The sequence below is a fragment of the Vicia villosa genome, linkage group LG1 (genome assembly GCF_029867415.1).
Source record: "Vicia villosa cultivar HV-30 ecotype Madison, WI linkage group LG1, Vvil1.0, whole genome shotgun sequence".
Lineage (NCBI taxonomy): Eukaryota > Viridiplantae > Streptophyta > Magnoliopsida > Fabales > Fabaceae > Vicia > Vicia villosa.
This window is the reverse complement of record NC_081180.1, coordinates 121,659,621-121,679,751: the sequence shown is the minus strand read 5'-3', so window position 1 is coordinate 121,679,751 and position 20,131 is coordinate 121,659,621. Positions and strand designations below refer to the sequence as shown.

The window sequence follows — 20,131 nt, the reverse complement described above, 5'->3', positions numbered from 1 at the left end:
ATTCTTCTACAGTCAAGGTTTCAGTATTGTATACCCTGTAGCCTTTTGAGCGTTCAGAATATCCAAGAAGGAAACACTTTTGTGCTTTGGAATCAAACTTACCAAGATGATCTTTAGTGTTCAGAATAAAGCATACACATCCAAAAGGATGGAAATATGAAATGTTGGGCTTTCTATTCTTCCACAATTCATAAGGAGTCTTATTAAGAATAGGTCTGATAGAGATTCTATTCTGAATATAGCATGCAGGGTTTATTGCTTCTGCCCAGAAATGCTTAGCCATATTGGTTTCATTGATCATGGTTCTGGCCATTTCTTGTAAAGTCCTATTCTTTCGTTCTACAACTCCATTTTGCTGTGGAGTTCTAGGACAAGAGAAATCATGGGCAATACCATTTTCTTTGAAGAATTCTTCAAAGGATCTGTTCTCAAATTCACCACCATGATCACTTCTGACCTTTATGATTTTACACTCTTTTTCAGATTGAATCTGAATGCAGAAATCAAAGAACACTGAATGAGTCTCATCCTTGTGTTTCAAGAATTTTACCCATGTCCAGTGGCTATAATCATCTACGATGACTAATCCATATTTCTTCCCTCTGACAGATGCTGTTTTGACTGGGCCAAACAGATCAATGTGCAAGAGTTCTAATGGCCTTGAGGTAGAAACAACATTCTTGGACTTGAATGCAGGTTTGGAGAACTTGCCCTTCTGACATGCTTCACAAAGAGCATCTGATTTGAATTTCAGATTAGGGAGTCCTCTGACCAGATTCAGTTTGTTAATCTGAGAAATCTTTCTCAAACTAGCATGACCTAATCTTCTGTGCCAGACCCACTGCTCTTCAGAAACAGACATAAGACAAGTCACCTTCTGACTCATAAGATCTTGCAGATCTGTCTTATAAATGTTGTTCTTCCTCTTGCCTGTAAATAGGATTGAGCCATCCTTCTAATTTACAGCCTTGCAAGACTCTTGATTAAAGATTATATCATAACCATTGTCACTCAATTGACTGATAGATAAGAGGTTATGTGTTAATCCTTCTACAAGAAGTACATTAGAAATGGAAGGAGAATTACCAGACTTTATAGTTCCAGAGCCAATTATCTTGCCCTTCTGATCTCCTCCAAACTTGACTTCTCCACCAGACTTAAGCACCAGGTCTTGGAACATAGACCTTCTTCCTGTCATGTGTCGTGAGCATCCAGAGTCCAGGTACCATGACATGTTGTGCTTTGTCCTTTTTGCAGTCAAGGATATCTGCAATAGGAATAATCTTATCCTTAGGTACCCACATCTTTTTGGGTCCTTTCTTGTTAGATTTTCTCAAGTTCTGATTGAACTTGGGTTTAACATTGTAAGCAATAGGAGGAACAGCATTATAATTCTTAATGTGAGTTCCATGATATTTCCTAGGTTGTGTCACATGCTTTTTGGTGTGTGTTATGTGAAAACTTTGAGCATGTGAAGTGTGCCTAATATCATGGGAGTGGCCATACTTGAACTGATCATACAATGGCTTGTATGTGAGTTTCATTTCATCAACAGGTTCAAGTTTGTATGGGGTTTCACCCTCAAAACCAATGCCAACTCTTTTGTTTCCAGATACAGCATATACCATAGAAGCTAGCTGACTTCTGCCAATACTTCTAGATAAGAACTTCCTGAAACTTAAATCATATTCTTTCAGAATATGGTTTAGACTGGGAGTGGATTTTTCTGAATCAGAAGGAGATCCAACATTATTGGATAATTTTAAAAGTTTTTCTTTTAATTCAGAATTCTCCAACTCAAGCTTCCTTGTTTCAAATTCAAATAGCTTTTTCAGCTTTTTGTATTTGAGACTAATCTGAGACTTGAGTTCCAGAAGTTCAGTTAGACCGGAAACTAACTCATCTCTAGTAAGTTCAGAAAATACCTCTTCAGAATCTGATTCTGATGTAGATTCTGATCCATCATCTTCTGTCGCCATCAGCGCACAGTTAGCCTGCTCATCTTCAGAGTCTAAATCATCTTCTGACTCATCCCAGGTTGCCATAAGACTTTTCTTCTTGTGAAATTTCTTCTTGGGATTTTCCTTCTGAAGATTTGGACATTCATTCTTGTAGTGTCCAGGCTCATTGCATTCATAGCACATGACCTTCTTCTTGTCAAATCTTCTTTCATCAGAAGATTCTCCACGTTCAAATTTCCTTGAACTTCTGAAGCCTCTGAACTTCCTTTGCTTGGTCTTCCAGAGTTGATTTAGCCTTATGGAGATCAAGGACAGATCATCTTCTTCTTCAGATTCTGATTCTTCAGGATCTTCTTCTCTAGCCTGAAAAGCGTTAGTGCATTTCTTGATATTTGATTTTAATGCAATAGACTTACCTTTCTTTTGAGGCTCATTTGCGTCCAGCTCTATTTCATGACTCCTCAAGGCACTGATAAGCTCTTCCAGAGAAACTTCATTCAGATTCTTTGCAATCTTGAATGCAGTCACCATAGGACCCCATCTTCTGGGTAAGCTTCTGATGATCTTCTTTACGTGATCAGCCTTGGTGTATCCCTTGTCAAGAACTCTCAATCCAGCAGTAAGAGTTTGAAATCTTGAAAACATCTTTTCAATGTCTTCATCATCCTCCATCTTGAAGGCTTCATACTTCTGGATTAAAGCTAGAGCTTTAGTCTCCTTGGCTTGAGCATTTCCTTCATGAGTCATTTTCAAGGACTCATATATGTCATAGGCCGTTTCCCTGTTAGATATCTTCTCATACTCAGCATGAGAGATAGCATTCAGCAAAACAGTTCTGCATTTATGATGATTCCTGAAAAGCTTCTTCTGATCATCATTCATTTCTTGCCTTGACAGCTTTACGCCACTGGCATTTACTGGATGTTTGTAACCATCCATCAGAAGATCCCATAGATCACCATCTAGACCAAGAAAGTAACTTTCCAGTTTATCTTTCCAGTATTCAAAGTTTTCACCATCAAATACCGGCGGTCTAGTATAACCATTGTTACCATTGTATTGCTCAGCAGAGCCAGATGTAGATGCAGGTGTAGGTGTAGACTTTTCACTTTCATCAACCATCTTTTACTGAAGCGTTTTTCTCTTCCTGAATCTTTTCTAAACACGGTTAAGTGCTTGCACCTTAGAACCAGCGCTCTGATGCCAATTGAAGGATAGAAAAACACTTAGAAAGGGGGGGTTTGAATAAGTGTAGCTTTAAAAACTTGACAGATAAAAATAGATTGCACAGTTATTTTTATCCTGGTTCGTTGTTAACTAAACTACTCCAGTCCACCCCCGCAGAGATGATTTACCTCAACTGAGGATTTAATCCACTAATCGCACGGATTACAATGGTTCTCCACTTAGTCAGCAACTAAGTCTTCCAGAGTCTACTGATCACACACTGATCACTCCAAGAACAACTGCTTAGATACCCTCTAAGACTTTTCTAGAGTATACTGATCCACACGATCACTCTAGTTACAACTGCTTAGTTCACTCCTAAGACTTTCATAGAGTATTCTGATCCACACGATCACTCTAGTTACTTACAACTTAATGTAATCAATTCTAAGAGTTTACAAATGCTTCTTAAAAGCGATAATCACAACTGTGATATTTCTCTTGACGTTTAAGCTTAATCTCACTAATATATTACAACAGCAATGTAGTGAGCTTTGATGAAGATGAAGATTCTGAGCTTTGATTTGAACAGCGTTTCAGCAAGTTAATTTGAATTGTTTTGGTGCGGAATCGTTAACCTTGCTTCTCATCAGAACTTCATATTTATAGGCGTTGGAGAAGATGACCGTTGAGTGCATTTAATGCTTTGCGTGTTCCGTACAGCATCGCATTTAATGTTATACGCTTTTGTCAACTACCTCGAGCCTTGTTCACGCTGTGTCTACTGACGTAGCCTAGAATAGCTTTTAACGTTCCTTTTGTCAGTCAGCGTAGCTTGCCACTTGTACTTTCTTCTGATATGATGTTTGTGAATACAACGTTTGAATATCATCAGAGTCAAACAGCTTGGTGCATAGCATCTTCTGATCTTCTGACCTTGAAGTGCTTCTGAGCGTGATACCATCAGAACTTCAGTGCTTCTGTTCTCTTGTTCTTCTGATGCTTCCATAGACCCATGTTCTGATTCTGCTTCGACCATCTTCTGATGTCTTGCCAGACCATGTTCTGATGTTGCATGCTGAACCCTTTGAGACAAAGCTTCTGAGCGCTGAATTATGCGTACTCTTTATATATTTCCTGAAAAGGAAATTGCATTGGATTAGAGTACCATATTATCTTAAGCAAAATTCATATTATTGTTATCATCAAAACTAAGATAATTGATCAGAACAAATCTTGTTCTAACAAGCTTGGTTCATTTGAAATCTCCAGAAACGCGATTCGTTTGAAAAAGTCAACTGTACAAGATCACCATTGACTTTTTGGAAATTTTGGTCAACCATGACTTTTGAAGTTTTAAATCATCAATATATGATATATGAAGTCATTTGATCAAGGAAAATCCAGAAAATCAATCAAGAATCAAAAAGTCAAAAGTTTGACTTTCATACTTAGAAAATTTTCTAAGTGTTTTTCAATGGTTTTTTTCAAACTTTGGAAGGGAATAACTCAAAATTTCACCTACAAACTGAAAAAAACTTCCAACATGAAAGTTGTAGATTTTGATCCAATGAACAACTTTGTCCGATAAATTTTTTTTTCAAAAGAACAACCATTTAAGATACACCAATTATTATTTTCAAATGATACAAGTAATGATACACCAATGCAATAATTGAGAGATATTTTCTGATTTGAGATCATATTGGAAAGAGATAAGAAGCTTGGAAGATTAACCATGGTTAAGTCATTTTAACCATTTGCATTTAATGCAAAAGATGCTATTCTATCTCTTAATGCCAAATCACCATTCTTTGATCAACTTGTATAGTCTTACATACAGAACTCTTGGCCTATAAATAGAGGTCATTTTCACTCTCAAAATCACACCAAAACCTCATAATCATAGGGTTTCTTCTTCTTTCTTGAATTGCAAGTTTCATAGTTTTCAAAGAGGTAAAAATCTCAACCTCTAAACCATTGAAGTTCTGAGCAAAATGGTGGTTCCAACAACTCATAAACATCATATAGGATGTGTTTGATCCACTCATACACCCCAAAAACACCTAGAACTCAGAATCACTATCTCACTTCCCAACTATGCATAACACTAGCCTTATCATGCCAAATTCAACTCAAGCTCATTTCTGTCCAAGTTAATCATCCAAACACATTCCATATACTTCATATGAACTGTTCCAATCATCATTCATAGCCTGCAACATCAGAATCATCAAGCTTGATCCTGAAATTGATCCTACTGCAGATTGGGTACCACCAACTGATCCATATGTTTTCAATTCACTCCAAGCATTCAAACATGTTCCATAATCATCATTGAAGCTGTCCAGATCAAGAAACAACATCTGTAACACGTCCAAGCAAGAATTCGATTCTCAGTTTTGCAAACTTTTAAGGTAAGTGTTTTGAACTTCAAACTCCATCATACATGCATCATAAATGAAATATTGCTTTGCCATCTTGTTTCTGCACCATCACTGAATAATAACCCTCAATCAATTGCATCATATCATGATCATACACGATTTCACAATGATTTGTCATATTAGGGTTCTTCATGTTCATCAGAAAATTAATGATCTTAGAGTGAAAATAAATGAAATTAAATGGTACCATCATGTTCCTTGTGAAAAATCGAGCAAGTTAGGCTATTCACTTGATCAAATTGGTTCAGTTTTAAGAAAATTCAAAATCAAATGGGGATGGTGTTCTTGGCGCCATTTTCTGTTCAGAAATTTCAAATAGTCGTTTTTAAATATAATCAAATGAACGCGTGTTACTTACAAGCTGCAGGCGCAGCTCAGTTTGTTGTTGTTTTGAGTGGTGAACTTAAGGGCGTGGGTTCAAGCCCTTGTGAGACCAAAGCTAATTTTTTACCACTTATTTTCTTCACTTTTCTTTACAACTTCATCAATTGATTTAACCAATCAAATTAATTCATTTTTCACTTCTTTTTTTTCACACTTTTCATTTAATATATATATTTTATGAATATCCAAAAAAATCACAAAAAAAATATTTATTTAATGTGTTTTTATTAAGTTTAAAATGACTTGTTTTTAAATGTTTTTAATACTTTAGAAAATAGTCTTTTTACTTGATTTTCAAAACTTAATCACTTTTAAATATTTTGTGATCAAACCCTAATCACTTAGGTCTTAATTAAGTATAATCTTTGTTTTATCTTAATTAAGTGGACTCTTTCAAAATTTCAAACCGTTTTAAAACAAACGATCACATTTTTTCAAAACGATAAACCATTTCTTTTTGGTTTTCTTTTCAAAAGAAACTCTTGATTAAATCTTTTTGGATCGATCAATTGATTTTCAAAACATGGGCCTCTCGAATATTAGAGAGTGTAAGTCCCAAAACCCTTTTTGTACATAATTTTTTTTCGTATAAAAAAATAGTTAATCAAAAAATAAGTTTTAAAACTATTTTCTTTGGTTTTCTTTTCAAAACAATTGGGCCTCCACATAGGTATAAGTCCCATTCCCTTACATGAAATTAGGTATTTCATTGTACATACACCTTTTTGTACATACCTCGATCAATTTGATTTTTAACCTCGAACAACAAATCAAAAAATGAAGGTTTTCTTTAAATCTTCCCAAAAATACCATTGGCCTCCATGTAGGTATAAGTCCCAACCTCCCTTGTAAATACTTGTTTACATAGCTATGAATAAACTCCATGGGCCTCTCCCCGAGTATAAGTCCCGAACCATGTGTATACAAATGGATCATCCTTACAGGTATATTTCCTTCATAAACTCCATTGTATACACACACTTTGTCATATATATGTGCTTGTTCATATACTTGTTCATGTTTGTTCATACTTGTTCATGTATTTGTGTTCATATATATATGCTTGTTCAACTTAGTACAACACTAGGTTCCCCATAGCCTCCTATTGGGCTTCGTGCAAAGAATCTCCCTAGTTTAGGTTAGGACATAGAGTATGGTTTCCCGGTGAAATCGCTCTAAGAGCTCAAACCAACTATACCACGCCTCCTCTTGGGCTTTGTACAAACGACTTGTCCCTCCCATAGCCTCCTCTTGGGCTTACAATGCAAGGACCCTCGATTGTCCCTCCCATAGCCTCCTAATGCAAGGACCCTTAGATAGCCTCCTCTTGGGCTTCATACAAGGACCCATGGGCTTCTTATAAGCATCCCCATAATCCAAAAACAAATACCCTAGGAGATTAGACATTTATCATCTCTATGATAGGAGTATCTCATCTATATCATCACAATCAATCAATCAAACTTCTTTTTGCCACAAGGCTGGCTAATCAATCAAACTTTTTGCCACCAGGTTGGCTGATTAATCAAAGTTTTTGCCACAAGTCTGGCTTCGTCGAAACTTTTGCCATAAGGCTGGCTGATTAATCAAAACTTTTTGTCACAAGGCTGACTTATCAAAAGTTTTTGCCACAAGGCTGGCTAATCAAACTTGTTTTTGCCACAAGGCTGGCTAAACAAAAACATCTTTATCATTCTAAGAACCATAAGTGGCACAACCCAGGTATTATAATGAAAAGATTTCAAACAAAAATCAAACAGATGTATGTGATGATATAGATTAGATACATCGAACATTAAGATGACATTTGTCTCTTATCCTTTGCTTCCACTAGCATAAGTGGGAACTACGATTGCTCTGACTTTCTCAACATCCCTTTGAGAATACGTAGGCACAAGGTCGTATCCTTAGCGAGCAAAACTTCTCCCTCAAACCTTAGCACCCTTAGACCCCGAGCTACAGATGCTCTGATTCCCTCTAAGGGATATGTATGCATAGGATCGCGATGATCTTTGCGAGCATAATCAAACAAACACCTTAGGTCCTACCTATCTCACAAGAACCTCCACCATAACATAGAATGAAACAAACATAATAAAGAAGCCTATAGAGTACTATAGATACATTGGGTGCTAATACCTTCCCTTCGTATAACCAACCCTCTTACCCGGAATCTCTCCCCCACTTTTGCATTGCTTTTAGTTTTGTGCTTTGCATTTCTTTTAAGGTTATTGCAACTTTTTTCCTTTTCCTGTTTTGGAAACAATAAAAAGTTTGGTCGTGACAAAAACAAAAGAAAAATCATTTTTTGAGCACTCGAGCCCAAAGAAGGCATCAGGTGTCTCATCCCGAAAAGATTCGATTTTTCCCCGCGACAGAACGAACATCGTTTCATTCTTGTGGGTATTTATTATTTTATCAAGTGGGTAGAAGATGCGTCCTATGCTAATGTGACCAGACCGGCTGTGGTTTGATTTATCAAAAATAATATCATCTGCAGATATGGTGCACCAAGCAAGATTATCACTGATAATGGTTCAAATTTGAATAACAACATGATGAAAGAGCTTTATGAAAATTTCAAGATTGAACATCACAACCCCTCTCATTACAGACCAATGATGACTGGGGTTGTTGAAGCGGAAAATAAGAATATCAAGAAGATCATTCAGAAGATGGTTATTACATACAAGGACTGACATGGGATGCTACCATTTTCTTTACATGGGTATCATACATTTGTTCGTACTTCGACAGGGGACACCCCTTTCTCTCTTGTTTATGGTATGGAAGCAGTGCTCCCCATTGAGGTCGAGATTTCGTCATTGAGGATATTAATGGAGACCAAGTTATTTGAGGCTGAATGGTGTGAAAGTCGGTTTGATCAATTAAATTTGATAGAAGAAAAGAGAATGACGACTTTGTGTCATAGTCAGCTGTACAAGAAAATAATGAAGAAAGCGTTTGATAAGAAGGCGACCTTGTGTATTAAGAGAAGGTGACCTCGTGCTCAAAAGGATCTTGTATTTCAACTCTAATTCTAGGGGCAAGTGGACTCCAAATTTCGAAGGACCATATATTGTTAAGAAAGCCTTCTCTGGCGATGCATTCATTCTTGTAGCTATTGATGATGAGGATCTCCCACGTCCCTTGAATGTTGATGTAGTCAATAAATACTCCGCCTAAATAAAAATAAAATAACAACTCGATATGTTGAAAACCCGAAGACCGACTTAGGCAAAAATGAGCGTCTCGGTGGACTGAAAACCTGAAAAAGGTGGTCCAGGAAAAAGTAGAGACATAAGCAGAATAAATCATCCTGGTGGACTGAAAACCTGAAAAGGCAGTCCAAGCAAAAGTTAGGGATTCATGGCAAGTAACTAGATCAGACAAGACTTGATCATCAGAAACTATCTCTCTGTTAGAAAATGCTTAACACGTTTCAACCGAAACCTCAACTCAGAGATTCAAAGTTGATAGGGAGGATAAGGCCATTATGTTTTATTGGATCTTTTCAATAAATTTACCATTTTCCAAACTTTGTAATCATCGATGGAGTTTTGCCATTCACAAACTACCATCCTATCAAGAAAGTTTAAGCCTTTATCTATTTATTTGCAATCATATTTCTTTCTGCTTTATAAAATTTCATTTATTCCTGATAGTAATTTTTGAAACAGAAAAGTTCAATAATAACAAATCATGTTTTTTTTAAAACCATAAAAATGATTTATTTTGACTCATGAGTATACCAAAAGGAATTGAAACAACGATTCAGTAAATGTTCAAATCTGAAATGTTAAGCTTGGTTTCCCCCAATAGAGTTAAAGCACTTTAAGCATTGGTGTCACCCTGGTTGCGAATTTCCTAGACAACGGGAGGTGTTTATTTCAGTTTTCTATAAGGTTGTTTGACATATTTGCCCTGTTTCTCTGATTTACAACTCTATGTTCCGAAGAATATTATTACGTTTTATGTGATATTGGATTTTTACTCCTCCATATGTTTTTGTTTCAGACATGCTTGAATGTACATCTGTGTATCCCGATCGTAATGAGTCGATCCATGTGATTGTTTTGGCAACATATGCATCATAACATGCATAAATATCCATTCATGCATTCATAGTAGAACCTTTTGTTCTGTGCTCATTTGAAGTAATTTATCAGTGTCAACAAAAATTTGTATCTTATCAAAGCCTCCTTTCATTTAGAAAGTCTTTAGGCAGAAAAATACTTATTCTTCTATCTCCCCCAAATACTTTATTTGTGGATGACTGATGTTTCAGTACTTATGTTTATCTTGTTTATATGAATGGAAAAGGTATACCAGGCTACTCTCTCATTAGACTCAGTCTTAATTGAAAGTTTCTTTCTAGTTTGTTCCTGGAATAAATTTTGGTACCCAGTTAACCACTTTGGGAGAATTATGAGAAAATCGTGTGTTTACTTTGTACCCAGTTAACCACTCTCAGTAAAAGTGAATGTGTTTCTTTATTAGTTTACCTTCAGTAAACGTTGGTAGCCCTTGTGAGTATGGTTCAATGATGATTATCATTTCCTACCTATGCAAGATATTTTTCCTAGTGGAGCTTTGTCTTCCCCAGTGGAGTATATCTTCTCCCCAGTGGCGTTGTGTGTCCTTCTGTTTGTTAATCATGTCATTTCATTCCTAAGCATGGCATGGCATCTTAGGGCCAAAAATCATGTTTTATTTTGTATTTAAGTCTCTTCAATAATTCCGAGAAGAAGATTTCAATCTTCATATATCCAGATAGAAGAAATTTAAATAGGGGCATCTGTCATACTCCAATTTTTTACCCTAAGATTCCCTAATCATTTGCATTCTTACCACTAATCAAGATCACCATCTTGAGTTTGACTTTAAGCTTTGTGCCCATTCAACCTTTGGGGGAATCACCAAGCACCAATGTTTATTTAAATTTTTAATACTTCTTTGTTATGTTACACTAACCAAAATACAAAAAAAGATGTCTTTGTCTTTCAAAGTTTTGCATTGTAGGTAATTGAACCAAGAGCTATCATACTCTCTCCTAAAGCTAGGGTTTTGAGAATCGACCCTCAATCAATTAATCATTCATGGAAGCTAATTGTCCTGGATTTCAAATGAAGTGTCCTCTTCACCAATTTCTATACCTTGAGCATCTCTTAACTTCATTTGATCAAGTTTATCTCAAGATCACGTGGCTTGATTCATCAAGAAACTTCATAGGCTTATGTGTTTATTTCCATGCCTTCTTCAACAAGTTTCATCAAGCTATGAGCCTTACAATCAAGTTTGATTTAAGAAAACATCATTCCAAAGTCTCATATAACTCCCGATGCTTTAAAATTCAAGGAAAGTTCAACAGATTCAAAGTTGATTCAAGAAGTTTGACCTAATTTGACAAGTCCTTGATTCTATGATCACATGGCCGTAACTCTTTCAATTTTAAACATTTTTAGTGCTTATTGTTGCAAATGATTCTACTTGTCACCATTAACAACTTATATTTACAAGTCAAGAGGAAATTTTGTGAAGAAAGTCATTAAAAGTAAGAAGACATTATAGGTCCTCCTTTGAAAGTTCAAGGAATTGCGTGTCCACTTCAAAAGATCATAACTTGCTCATTTATTATAATTTTGAGCCCATTATTTTTGAATGATAATCTTGAATGAGTCTAATTCAAGTCGTATTTGGAGGTTAAGAACAAACTTTGAGTGAAATATCATGAGAGAAGGAGAAACATTAGAGGTCATTTTAAGATGCCTAGGTTTTAAGGCATGTCATGTGTGCAAGACTGACACAAGCCCAAATTTCTCAATTTTAACTTTATCTCGCATAAAATTTGGCTATAAGCTTATTTTTACATTCTCTACAACTTTAATGTTGGGACTTTTGATCAATTCAAGCTCTAAAGTACTAATTTGAGTCATACATAAAGGTGTTTGATGAAATGACCTCGCAAGATTGCCTTGTATTTGCCCAAGTTGACAAAGTCATATCTCTCAATTCATGAAGCCTATGGAGGTGATTCTTTTTGAATTGTGTTAATCTTGATAAGGAGAGTATTTGGCTCAAAGAAAATCTCAAAACATACACACCAATTTCTTAGGGCATAAGGTTGAAGTGAGCTGCCCAAAGATGTCAAAGTTGCTAAAATTGGCTAAGTGTTTTGTGCATTATTTTTCCCCACTTCGAGAATTCATAACTTTTTATACAAGAATCAAAATGGAAAATTTCAAAGCTCATGATAAATCTTGATCACTCGGCTTTCCAAAGAGTCCAAGATTGTACTATAAAGGTCCCTACATTGTTTGCCCCATGATGTTGAAATTGGTACCTTAAGAATTAAGTTTCCACTCACAATCAAAAGTGAATTTGACTAATGTGACCTCTAATCACCAAATTGATGCTCGAATTTAACTTAAACATGTTTAACAAAGTTGTTTGAGCCACTTAGAGTGCCAAAACACATGATTTGGATGATTTTTGACAATTTGCAGGTCACACTTTACTCATGATGCAAGTGTGCAGGAATTCGTCTCAAATTGCCTCATCCACCTCTCATCATTACACCATTCACTTCCCCTATAAATAAGGATCTCATTCCCATCATTTTGCAAGCTTGAAAAGCCAAGAAACCTCTGGTCCTATTCAAACCAACCTTCACTAAAATTGAGATTTGAATTCAGTCTTTCCTTTGAATTCCCTCAAAGTTCTTTGTTGAGTTAGATTCCTTGTTACTTCATGAAGCTAACCGAGCAAGAATTAAGCCACAACTCTCCTTGAATAAAGCTCATGAACTCCACTTTTAGAGCTTCAAAGCTGAACTTCTACAAGTAGTTTTCTCCACCAAGTTATCTAATTTCTTTTGCTACAATGCAACTATTGACTCTCTGATGCTCATGGGATCATTCATTTTCTTGTGGATGCGTTTGCGTCATCTGTATTCAAAATTTTTCAAACTTTGTTTCTCTGGTTTTTTCCAAATCGAGTACGCTATGAAAAAAATAAATTTGGCGCGAGGATATGGTTGTGATCATCTTGAAGAGACAAATATAATGGTACCAGTTTGAGCTCCTAATTGTACACTTCATGAAATGTGATTTTGAATTGGCTGGAGGTTGAAGACAATGTGATGTTCGTCTTCAACTAATGAAATAATGCCACTTTTTTTCAAAATCTGATTTAAAGTTGATTCAGTGTTTTATCCACTAATGACCATAACATGTACAATGCACTATATCCATTAGATTTTATTACTAACGCATTTTGACATTGATCAGATGGTCTACATTATTTTGGTTTTATTTTATTATTCAAAATTGTTTTATCTTAAAAAATTAATAACTCTTTTATTTTAATTGATAAAAATACCAAAATTTTTGCTAAAATCTTCTTTTATTTTTCTCTTTCTTATTTATATTTTTCCATATTTTTATTTTGGATTTTACTATTTTTCTTAATTTTTGCTTTGTTAGCTTTATTTTGGTCTTTTTTGGTGTTTAGATACTCATTAAGTATTTCATCAATAATTTCTCATTTTTTGACCATTTAAAATCCCTTTTTATTCCTTTGAATTGGATTTTATTTCTTTTGATAATTGTTTCTGACTTTTATTATATTTTGTGACTTAATGTATTCCTCCATCTAATTTTTCTTTTGATTTTTGGGTGTAAGTCTTGATGAATCCGTTGTGTAGAGGTCATGATTTTATCATTCTTCTGTTGGATCATTAAGAAGAAATCTCATATGATCAGAATAAATTTATCTGGACACTATGGTTTTAATTTCAATCCATTCCCCTCCCTCTTCATCTCAATCCCTTCTTGTTTTTGTTTGTTAGTTTACACGTGTTGCAAGTTTTTGGAGAATGATCTTCTATATCATTTCTCTAACTTGTTTTTAAACACATAAATATTTATTGACCGACCTTGTTGTAGGGTGACTTCTATATAAGTTACTTGGCGATTGCTTAACATAGTGCTAAATTTATCCTGTATCGGAAAATGATCATTCGTGGCCTAAAACAATGTTTATAAGCCCAAGGATGGTTGATTATTTGACAATTGGGTCAATACCTTTGAAAAATCGTTGTTAGGAGGTTTTGGTCTTATCAATCCTCCAATGAGTTTTATCAAATTTGGCCTAAGATCATTATTCAATCATTATTGATCATTCACTTTGATAACTAATTTCTAATCACTAACTTCTAATTACTAACTTCTAACTTTATTTTATGCTTCTTTTATTATTTTATGATTTATTTTATTAAGTCTCATTGATCATCATATTTATGTTTATTTTCATTTTCCATTTGTCCACTTGGATATATGTTTATGCTTATGCACTTTTTCCTTTGCCCATTTGGACTCTTATTTTGTTCTTAAAACATTAATAAAGGCTAAACCATACAAAATTAATGAGGACTTGGACTTTGGTTACTATACCCTAAGCTTGGAGGATGGACTATTGAACTAAGACTTTGATACCTTGGCTTTATTCTATTGATATTCTGGAGTGCTTGGAGTTTACTCCAAGACATTGGTTTGGTTTTCTTTGTGTGCATGTTATTTTGAGTTCCATACTTTGTCTCAAGTCCTTGGAGTTTATTCCAAGGCATTATGATTGGGAAAATTCTTCTGTATCCAGTTGTTACTCTGGTCAAATTTTGTCTTAAGTTCTTGTGGTGCATTTTCAAGACTTCGATTGCAAGCTGCTCATATAAAGATGTTATATTCATTGAAGACTTTTCTTGATCTATGATTCATCTGAGGCTTATTTCATATGGTAATTGGTATTGTACTTGCTTGGTTGTGTTAATTCAAAGGATTAGAAATCCACATTGACTTCTTATTGTTTAGATTGTTCTTATCTTTAGCTTTTACTTTATGCTTTAGGATAGTTCCTTCACCTCCTCCCATCTTAAAATTTTCAAAACTTCTCCATCTCTTTCAAAATATTCTTATATTTGCAAATTCTTTTAGATACACTCTTTTAATGAAACTTTCTTTCAAAATATTTTAAAACCCTTTCGTGGCTTTCTTTCAATACCTCTTTTTAAAATTTAGACTTGAAGGATTATTTTAGTGGAGATGTAATCCCCCAAATGTCTAGATACTAATTGATATGATTGATTCTTTTCCACTTGAAAGAGTTAGTGGCATACTTGTTGATTTAATCCAAGTTGGAGTCCTTCTTTCATTTGTGATGCAAATGGTCCATCTGTTCTAATGTTCAAGAATGATTGACTGAGTTTTCTCCCTTATGATAATCCAGTGTCTATCCTATTTTAAATTAAAATCTTTTGTTTCCTTTTTAAGTGAAACTACAGTTGCTCTGAATTATCCATTGTACTCAGGAGGTATGTAGGCACAAGACGTAATGTCTTACCGAGCATAATTTTAAAATCAAGCAAACTCTCTTTTGCACACAATTCTTTTTTAACACAATTTACAAAAAGGTTCCTGTGGAGTACCACACAGATGTAAGGGGTGCTAATACCTCTCCCTTGCATAATCAACCCTCGTACCTAAGATCTCTGCTTTTTATTAGTTTTAATTTAAAAATTTCTTTGGGTTTTGTTTCGCCCTTTTCCCGTTTCCTTTGGAAACAATAAAGCGCAGTGGCGACTTTCATTAAAATAATGAGTCAAGTAAATTCAATGGCTTTGATCTCAATTTTCATCGCTACAGTCTTGAAAAGACATTTTGATAAAGAGGTAATGATGATGATGACGTCAACACACCACTTTAAACAGCTGTGGAAGTTTTAAAAATGCCACATGTATCCCAAATGGTCAAAAGTGACATTTTTAGGGGGCAATTTGTTAGCATGAGATTCTCGACATGCTAAGCTCAACAAGGAGAATATGATGCTGAGATAATACATAGTTGAAATACGGGAAGATATGGTTATGTGTTCGACAAGGGTAGTCTTCGACTGTTGGTGTCAAAGGTCGACATATTAACCTTAAGATCAAGATGTTGTTCCTATAAACTCGACAAGATGAGTTGTCGACCATAACAATTGAGACAAGATGAAAGGGTCATATTAAGTAATTGAGTTTTGATCTTATTGATAACGTGAAAATATAATGTATATTTTATTTGATTAACATAGATTATATCTGCATTTTAGATCATTTATATTATATTATTTCGATATTACGCTGGTATTTTCTCACTTTATTTCAGGTATTCAAATTATCCCGAGTTCAACTAAAAGAAGAAAATCATGACATTTTTCGAGGAATTATCCGAAGAAGTGGAGAAAAATAAAAGACCGCATTTGGAAGCCCCAGACCCAAATAAAGAAAGTGGAAGAAGAAGAAAAAATAAAAAAATAATATATATATATGTGAGGGGGGCGCCCATACCACTTATGGGGCCCTCACCCCCACTCTTCATTCACGTTCTGCAAGAAAAAAAAGAAAAAAAGAAACAAAGAAGAAAGGGGGGGGGGACCCATAGCATTACTGGGGCCCCCATCCCCACTCACCAGCTTCTCATGAAAAGAAAAAGAGAAAGAAACAAAGGGGGTGCCCATACCTCTTTAAGGGCCCCCGCCCCAGTCTCTAATTTAAGCCCAATGCAGAACACGTTTTCCACTGGCCTCACGTTTACCACTGGCCCAGGTTTTCCTCTCCACTCCGCAAGAATCTCCATCAAGTCCAAGCTACCAATTCTTCAGTAAACGAAACGACTGCCCCGGAATTTTCTCAGGAACTGTCCAAGTCCTCTATTATAAAAGTCAAAGAGGAACATAAAGAGGGGTTCGGAGAATTTCACCCAGTAATAACCTAGTTTTCATTTTCATTTCAATTTGCTGCAATTAGTTCCCAGATTCAAGTTTAATTTCCATTCCTGTTTCGAATTCCTGCATCGTTTAAGCACTTAATTTCTACACCGGAAATTAAGTGCATTTGATTTTTATTTCAAGCTTCCGAATTTAGTATTAGATTTAGGAAATTTACTGTTCGTTTCAAAGTTCCAGTTTCTGCATTTAGTCTGTATTCAAGAAGAACAAATTTCTGCTACTTCAATTTAATTCCAGGTTTTTATTTATTTATATGTTTCTGTCATTAATATTCGTATCTGATATCATGCTTGAATATATTTCTGTTTATCGTTTTTATTCTGGAACTATTATTAATATTATGTCTGGCTAATTACTTTGTACTGGTGTGCTAACCATTAACCGGATGAATTAATAATCACTGATTGCATAAAACTGTACTAAAATTATTTTTTGGTTATGATTTTTAAATTAATTGTTAAAAGGATTTCTTTTTACCATAGTAGAAATTCAGTTAAGGTACAAAATTAAGATAACGGCAGTTTGAGATTTTTACCTGATAGTGGAAATCAAACATCAGCTCTAAAAACAGCGAAAGCGCTTTAGAGTCGATTGTATTTTATTTAAATTTCAAAAAGTATTTTTGGTTTGTGGTAATTTAGCGAAAGCAAATGTATTAGAACTGTCAGTATAATTAGAGTCAATAGACGCGAAAGCGTGAGGCAAAGATTTTTAATTTAAATAACTTATTCTGAAAATATTTTATGATTCGAACTATGCATAAGATTATTAACTCGATGGTCGATGAAAGCACACCGGTATATTAATTCCCATTACTTAATTAAAACTAAAATTTAATTTCCCGTTTCCTAATCAAAACAAATCGATAGCCTTAGCTGACATTAGCAACGAAAACCCGCATTATTTGACCCTCAATCCTTGTGGGTTCGATAATCTTTTAAAACTTAACGACTAAGTTATATACTTGCAGTGAAATCCCGATTGACATAAACAAAATCCCGATCAAGTTTTTGGCGCCGTTGCCGGGGACTGATTTTAGTCAATAGTGCGATTTACCCGTTGCGCGATAGACTAAGGCAACCAATTTTATTTTTCCTTTAACGTCAATTGTATGCCAAGTACTCGCTCAAAAAGCGATACCTTAGTATGAACGACGAGTGAACCTGAGCGTCTTATTAACGTAAGACGGGCTATCAGGAAATACTGTTCAGATCACAACATTCCCTTTCCTCTCTCAGATTCCGAAAAAGAATCAGCCGCTAAGTCAGAATCTGACTCCGACCAAGAATCCGAAGAAGAACTCAAGCCGAAAGTAGAAATGGCCGAAGGACCGCGAAATCGTCCACTCAGAGAATATTCCACCCCATCTCAACTAGAGCCCCACAAGAGCATTGTTAACCCTGCTATTAACCGAAACGATTTCAAGCGGAAGCCGTCATTGATATCAACCATTCAACAACGTCAATTTTCCGGTGTTCCTACCGATGATCCTAACGAACATTTAACAGAGTTCATCCAATTTGCTGATACCGTGATGAGTAACTGCCGATGCAATAAGACTACGCCTTTTTCCCTTCTCCCTGAGAGATAGATCTTGGGCTTGGTTGCAATCCTTGCCACAAAATTCTGTTACGACGTGGGAAGAATTGAAGACTGTTTTCTTAGCACGTTATTTTCCTCCTAGCAAAACAGCTGCGTTACGAGCACAAATCAATGGATTCAGACAAAAGGAAACTGAATCTCTTTTCGATGCATGGGAGCGATATAAGGACATGATGCGAATGTGCCCACATCACGGATTAGAAGACTGGTTCGTCATTCATACATTTTACAACGGACTGTTGTACAACACGAGGTTGTCAATAGATGCCGCTGCTGGTGGCACACTTATGGATAAGCCGTATGACGAAGCCTATCAACTAATTGAAAACATGGCTCAAAATCATTACCAATGGGGAAGCGAAAGAACTCCTGTGGAAAAATCTCAAACTAAAGGCGGAACGTACGAAATTAGTAGCCTAGACAAAGTAAACGCTAAAGTAGATGCCCTTACCCAAAAGCTAGAAAGCTTGACCTTACCGCCCGCAGCCACCGTGGCTGCGTAACTCCAAACTACGAATTATGTGGAGTTCTTGGACATGCTACCCCCGAATGTGCTATTTTGGCAGGAGTCTCGGTTGATCAAGTTAACTACGCTCAAGGGAATCCGTACTCCAACACCTACAATCCTGGATGGAAGAATCATCCTAATTTTTCGTACAAAAATAACAACGCTCTGTTTGTACCAAATCAAGCACCTGCTGTACCGTCAGGTTACCAAAAACCTGCTGCTAACATTCCTAATATGCCTAATGTTCCTAGAAAGTCTAACCTTGAAATTATGATGGAAAATTTCATTGCTACCCAAGCTCAACAAAATAAGGATTTCCTCAACCAAAATGTTCACACCGGTGAACAATTGAAGCAATTAGCAACTAAGGTAGATGCCCTAGCGACCCATAATAAGATGTTAGAAACTCAGATTGCTCAAGTGGCCCAACAACAAGCAACTACTTCCGCACCTTCTGGATCATTTCCTGTTCAACCACAACCCAATCCTAAAGGGCACGCTAATGCCATAACACTACGAAGTGGAACTGAGTTAGATGGACCAATCGACCCAAGGCTTCAAAACCCAACCATGTATCAAAAACCTGATAAAGCGACTGAAAAACCAAGAGAACAACCTGAAACTGAAAAGGAGGATGAGAATGAAGAGGCATTTGAAAAAGAGAAACCTTACGTGCCTCCCCACCATATAAACCACCGATCCCATATCCTCTAAGACTTGCTAAGTCCAAGAATGAGGGCCAATTTAAGAAATTCGTAGAGCTTCTGAAACAACTAAATGTTACCATTCCTTTTACAGGAGCTATTACCCAAATGCCCTCATATGCTAAGTTCTTAAAGGAGATCTTATCCAACAAGAAAAAGATAGTAGAAAACGAAACTGTTACACTAACTGCTGAGTGTAGCGCTATCATTCAAAATAACATGCCTCCTAAACTAAAAGACCCTGGTAGTTTCTCTATACCTTGTGTAATTGGGAAATTCATAATAGACAAAGCCTTATGTGATTTAGGAGCCAGTGTTAGTTTAATGCCTCTATCTATTTGTGAAAAACTCAAATTAGGTGAACTAAGACCAACAAGAATGTCATTGCAATTAGCTGACCGATCTGTCAAGTTTCCCGTAGGAATGCTTGAAAATGTACCTGTTCGTATAGGACAATTCTATATTCCTAATGACTTCATAATAATGGACATTAAAGAGGACTATAATATCCCTATTATACTAGGAAGGCCATTCTTA

At 35.7% G+C, this 20,131-nt stretch overlaps 1 non-coding gene across 1 annotated transcript; it reads right to left on the bottom strand.

The window, feature by feature from the left end:
- Window positions 1–18,479: 18,479 nt before the first annotated feature.
- On the bottom strand, window positions 18,480–18,581 carry LOC131645439 (small nucleolar RNA R71). The gene has a single exon (XR_009297060.1). It is a non-coding gene; the product is annotated as a small nucleolar RNA R71 (small nucleolar RNA).
- Window positions 18,582–20,131: the final 1,550 nt, after the last annotated feature.